Below are 6,847 nucleotides of genomic sequence, written 5' to 3'. Positions count from 1 at the left end.
TGGTCCAATGAATTCAAAATCAGGCCTGGAAGGATTGTGTGAGGGTTTTGTGTTGCCAGGTCTAAACGCTTTGGCAGTCTGAGGGCTATGTCTCCTTAGGGTTTAGAAAGTAGCCCAGTGTCCTACAAACAGTCTATTGAGGGAGGCTTGCGGCTTCTTACTGCAGATGGGGTCACTGGCGGGCCTATTCACTATTTGCTGCAAATACTCAACTACATCATAACAACATTGCTATGGCAGTACTGAGAGCCTTAGGTAACAGATTAAGACATAGCTAGCCGTTATAATTTTGGTGACGGTAAAACAGTGACATCCAAACTTGGAATAGCAATTCAGTATACAGCCACCAGTATGCAGAGACAAAGGTTCAAAAGAATGTCTTTTTTGTTTTTATTTAATGGACAGTACAGTCTTCAAACTGAACTCAACAATGACGTGCAATCTCATGTCAACTTCAAAAAACTGTAACTTGAACAATTCAGAAAACACATAAGCCTACAGTAGGGCCACAAACCCTATAGGTCTGGAGCTGAATTATTTTTGTACCATTTGTTATATGGTGTTATGAATGATTAGTACCACTACTTTCTCTCACTATCAAAAAGCTTACAATAAATAAAAAATATAATACTATTTCCCATATAAAATTGCATATCTTGTGATAACAATGTTTGTTTCAACATTACAATGTTTTTGAATCATATCACCTGTGTCATTTTGCATCCTTTCAGAGACAAGATATTACAACACATCAAACAGACATCAAACATTCCAGGTGAATTTCTAATAGTCCATTCAGACCTCATTACCAGCAAAGAGCCCATTTGTACACACCATTTCTATACTTAAAAAATATATGTCATATCAAAACATTTTGCTTGTGCAACCTGAGCAAAACCTGTGATGTTTCCTTTTCAGAAAAGGAATTTGAGTCAACACATCCACATGCACTTCGTGTTTACCTCTTGTTATTGTCTTTTGCAGCTATTTGTAGGCTACATAAAGCCACACACTTTGTAATAAACCCAGTAGGCTACCATTCATGTTCATAACACACGCACACGCACACGCGCACACACACACACACACACACACACACACACACACACACACACACACACACACACACACACACACACACACACACACTTGGGCAGGCAGGTGGTTGCCGTGACGATGATCTATGTCATTCATCTTCTTTCCTCTGGGGCCACGGTAACAGGATCAAGGAGATGAGCTCCTCATCCCGTGGCCCATTTAAAGAGAGCAATCGCCGGTTATGTTTGGACTGCCTGTCGTCGGGAGTGTTTAAATTAGCTACCTTGATTAACTCATCCTCTCTCACACACACACACGCTTTCTCTAACCTACCCTTGGCCTGTCATTTAGTCAGAGCTGTCAACACAAACATTAACACTTTACATTTTATAAACAAATTAGCCTAGAGACAAAAAAGCTCCCGTACACTGTTCCCATTTGCAGAGTGCGACGTTTCGATCTAATGACCTTCTTCAAGCGCGTGAACAGTGTGCGGGAGTGTTTTTTTGTCTCTACGTTGGTGACCCAGTGGTTCCACTCTTACGCACCTGGCAAAAGGAGGCGTGCAAGAATTCTAAAAAAAGTATAAACAGATTAGCCAGCATACATTCTTTTGTCGGTGGTTACATTCATTAGGTCAGGGGGGGAAATTATTTATCGGCAAACGGAAACAGACAACGCTGGCATGTTAATGTGACACATCCTGCTAAACGGAGAAGAAAAATCGTATTGATCAATAACAAATGCTTATATAATATAATATATAATATTAACGGAGTCATTATTTTCAACTATATCAACCAAGCCTTCCCTGCTCTTCTTAAAAAGTCTGTCCACATTTCTTTGCCCCATTAAAAAAGTGGGTCGGCCCTACCGTGGCTGATATGGTAGGGCACACGTTTACCACTCGGCTGACCCAGGTTCGATTCCCGGTCCGGGTCCTTTGCCGGTCCTTCCCCATCTCTCTCTCCCAACTCGCTTCCTGTCTCTCCTCCACTATCCTGTCTCACAAAAAAAAAACAATAAAGGCTGAAAAGCCCCCCAAAAAAAAAAAAAAAAAAAAAGTGGGTCAGTCTCAGCTTCCCATCCATCTATTCCTTGGTGGGTCGGCCTACTGCGCCCTCAAAGAGGAATGAGACTGCTAGGTGACCTGTCAGAAGCTTTTTAGTGACCTTACAACAGCTCTCGTGTGAATAGAAACTCAACTTCAAGGAATATGCCTTCTGCTAATATACTTAGGCCTACACGGAAGTCCTGATATATAAGTCCATACATGTAGGCCGAGCTTAAACCAATGATAAAAATAAATTAAATCAAATCAATGCAGAATTTTCAACAAAGCAAACAAAAAGTGCATACAGCGGAACCTATCATATATGTAGTATGCAAAACTGCATTTGACTTATGAACAGAGGTAGTAATAGAGAATTGAGATTCTTGTGCGGTGAAAAATTGTGCGGTCAACAGATGATGATGATGGAGAATTTTTTTTTTTTTAAAGAAGCGCAAAACTTGGAAAATGCTGATGATTGAACAAGACCTCCTGTATAACTTGCTTAAAAAGAACATGAATAATGTCATTTACTTTTTGTAAAGAGCAGTTGTGCAAACAGCCAAATTGTTGACGCTTGTGTCAAAATAGACACAGTGCTTATATTGAACCTGACCGACAAGTTAGCCGTTGCTAAGCATCCTGTTTTGACCTTTTGATCTTCAAAGATCTGACGTTTACAGGCTATTCATGACCTGTTGTAATCCATTCATAGCCATGTTGGTCTGTGGAGGCGTATGGCGCCACTCACTCACAGCCCCAATGATTACATAAAACTTCCATGCACTCTTTCTAACTCACAAATCACAATAAGGCTCCCATGACTTACTACATTTCTTATATTATTACTAGAAAATGAAAGCTACACTATCACAAGCCACCACTGGAAATAAAAACTGACTTGCAATACATTCTCCATATAGGCTAATCTCAGCTAAGCTTTCATCAAGTTAGCTGTCATTTGCCCAAGATTGTTACACCATGTGTGTTTCATAGCACACAGGTGAACCTCCCCAAGTCAGCTACAGGTGGCAAGAAGACTATGTTATTCTCTGAATCACTATGACGTTTTAACACATCTGCAATACAGCTAGAGATAAGCCTTTGCCATGGTACCAGAAAAAGTGTCCCTCCAAAATGTCATTGGTGTCCAGTGCGGTTTTCGTACAGTGCTTGACCTGGGCATATATATATATATTTTTTTAAAGCCCACCTGGGAAACTCAAACTCCCATTGTCATTGTGACACAGCACTCCACAGCACACAAGTGCACACCGCACACAACAAAATTGCATTTATGCCTCACCCGTGCAAGGGGGCAGCCCCCAATGGCGCCCCAAGGGAGCAGTGTGGTGGGACGGTACCATGCTCAGGGTACCTCAGTCATGGAGGAGGATGGGGGAGAGCACTGGTTAATTGCTCCCCCCAACCTGGCAGGTCGGGAGACAAACCGGCAACCTTTGGGCTACAAGTCTGGCGCCCTAACCGCTTACCCATGACTGCCCTATATTGGCGACTAGCCCTAAAAGTTGGTAATTGTGTCGAGGCCACATCTTTGTACCCCTCATGCTATCTATCAGATGACCCAGAGACATTGAGATGTTGGAACGACATCCATTGCTGTAGTTTAAAAGATGATCAGCCATCCAAGGAATAATTGTGGCCAAGTAGGTTGCTGTAAAGTCATGGGCCATGGGCCAGCATATGTCAGGATGTCAGGTTTTAGACATTTGGATGTTTAGGGAGGGACAAGCTGTTACTTTAACAGATATTCTGGTTGCTTTGGACTAAACAGAAGAGGATATTGGGGGACATTAAGGTCACTTAAAAAAAAATCAACAGCCAAACTCTCAAATTGTCAAACCCCCAGGTGAAATAAGAGTAGCAGAGGTGACCCTAGACCTCCTGTTGGGGCGGTAAGTAATAAGGTCAACAGGTTCACAAATGTTGAGTGTGAAACTGGTTTCCAACTGACGGAGCCAACCAACCAATGGACTGACTGATAGACCGACGGACATGGAGTATACATGGGTTCACCGTGTTTATAAACACAATGTTGTGAGGAGGGGCCAGACACTGGCAGCCAACCATGGGAGCTAATTTTTTTACAGACAGCGGTTTCCAACAATCAGAGGTTGAGTTGTGCACAGCTAGCGTCGCGCAGCCAGGAGAAAACAAACATTTAGAACCCATGTGTCCAGAGCCTGCATGTGACTAAAATCCAACCACTTTGCCGAACAAGATCTATTACCAACACCACTGTAGCTTTAAAGGTTGTCAAGTCCTTGCCAAACCAAAGACTCGCCTCTTTTGCCTGCTGACTTGATACACCTTTTAAGGGTGAGGAAGCGATGACTATTGTTCTCTTACAAAGGATGCTTTTAGGGACAGGCCGATAGAGAAGGTCAGCGTGTCCCTCAGAAAGAAGAGCTGGCATGCAGCCCTGAGTAGCTCACTAGGAATGGCAGCGGGTGGCACAGCATCGCGGGCAGCGACGCATACAATGTTGCATAGCCCCGAGTTTTCCCGGTCCATCTAGAATTTTGCACGGACATTCTACGGCTCTCATACAACTCTGTGTGAAAGATCACTCGGAGCATTTGTCACATCATAATTACATTACATTACACTTAGCCAACGCTTTTATCCAAAGTGACTTACAGGTCTCTTTGTAAGTACAGGGTATTGGCTACAGTCCCTGGAGCAGTGTGGGATTAGGTGCCTTGCTCAAGGGCACCTCAGCCATGGAGTGAGATAGGGAGTGATTGAAAGGGTGGGATTTGAACCTGCAACCCTCTGATCTGAAGTCCATCTCCTTAACCACTAGGCCATGAGAACTCGAAGTCTGACAAATGTTCTGAAGAATGGCAGGGTAGTGTGTTGTTGTCCCCCTTGCACGTCGTCCGGTCCGTTTGTCATCGGCGCAGCAGCCTGGAGTAGGGCTTGTGGTGGAGGGTGAGCTGGCGCGAGCTGTACCCCGACATCCCCACCCCCATCAGGCCCAGCAGCAGGGCCACGCGTGGCGAGGTGGAGGCCTCCCTGCCATGCAGCACCGCCTGGGCAGCCTGCGTCTGGAAGGACACACAACAGGAAGGTCAAGCCGCGCCCCAAGAATAAATGGAGGGATTAGGCTACCTTCTTGTTAACCCCCATCAGCCGTGGCTTTAATGATGCGAGATTGACGTTAACAACTTGAACTTGACATATTTTCAAGGGTACCTCATCTCCTGATGCCGTGAAGCAAACACTGGTAAAGCAACATTGAATGTTTAGTTTCATTGCGTTATCCACTTTGTGTACTTTATCTTGTCACCCGAGGCAATGTGCTGCTTGATCAAGGAAAACTAGAGAAGGCTGCACAGACACACATATTGTTCAAGGATGTCCTGTAAACAGTAACTTCTCAATTTGGTATTTCACCCAACTGATGTGATTTGTTTCGTCACGAGGAATGTGCTTTCATTTTGTGATGATTTTTCCATGTTAAGTAAAGGAATAAAGTTCAACTGTTTTACCTGGTGAAATTAGGCCTACAGTAGTTTCTGTGTAATGTTGTGGTGGTGTCTGAATCTGGCCTGTTTGTTAGGCCTATGTGAATGTGGTTGTTGTGTCACTGTGTGTCTGCATGTGAAAGTGTTGTGCTTAAGATGTACTGTTCAAGGAATATCCTTTCAAACCCATTAAAGACGGCAACACCTTTCTGGTGTTTCTGTTACTAAATTAGCCTAATTAGTTCCTTTTCAGACCTCTGTGTTAATTCTGCTGTATACCTAACACCCTGACAGGAGCAAGGGGCAGCTTCAATTGGCTATTGTAACACCTGCCACATGGTGGATGCTGTGCCTCTCATAGCAACTGACCATCGATCCGATTAGAGGATGAAAATATGACCTCAAAGGTGTCCAGGCCATTGCAAACAACATGCCTGGCTGACCACACGCTGAGATTATAATCCACCGTAATCCTCTGGAATGACTCGGACAGTTCACTGGCTGGACACTGCTGTGTCATAGGAAAACATCTCACCACTCACTTAGGATCTCATGCCGTCATTCATGAAAACATCAGAGGGTACACATGAATTTTGCTTGTTTTTAAAAGACATACACAACAGGACAATATAATATCTTTTTTACAGATAGGCCTGTATAAAAAAAGCCCAAATTATTTGGAAAATGGCATGATTGAAATATATGTTCTCATTATTATTCAGTATTATTACATTTATTTAAAGGATAACTTCTGCCAATTTCGACATGCAGTTGTAATGCTCGCACTACCCTGGACTTGTCAGTATCTGACACCCTTTTCCAAGATCCTGGTCATTGTAATGGGGGCAGAGTTTGTTTACATAAAAAACATCTTGATTTTCTGTATTCCCAACAACATCCAAAGGGTTATGGAAACAAAGTCTGCCCTCATTAGAATAGCACAGATCTTGGAAAGGGCTGAGCTGAAAAATGCAGCATCACCGGGCACTGACAAGTCAAGATAGCGTGAGCAATACAACAGCATATTGAAATTGGCTGAAGTTCCCTTTTAAATATCAAATTATTAAATGAATCTGTTGACGTTCAAAGGCTTTTTTGACACGTAATACAGAATATATAATATAGAACTGAATTTGCTATCTATCCTGAGGTTGCGCCCACCCACCTGCAGGAATCTGATGTATCCTGGAGTCAGCAACGGAACTCGGAAGAACATCTCGATGGAGCGCTCAGCTTTCCGCACGCATGTGTCAGGACGTCTCAGATG

This window comes from Engraulis encrasicolus, chromosome 18 (genome assembly GCF_034702125.1).
Source record: "Engraulis encrasicolus isolate BLACKSEA-1 chromosome 18, IST_EnEncr_1.0, whole genome shotgun sequence".
Lineage (NCBI taxonomy): Eukaryota > Metazoa > Chordata > Actinopteri > Clupeiformes > Engraulidae > Engraulis > Engraulis encrasicolus.
The sequence above is the reverse complement of the archived record's forward strand: the minus strand, read 5'-3'. Positions refer to the sequence as shown.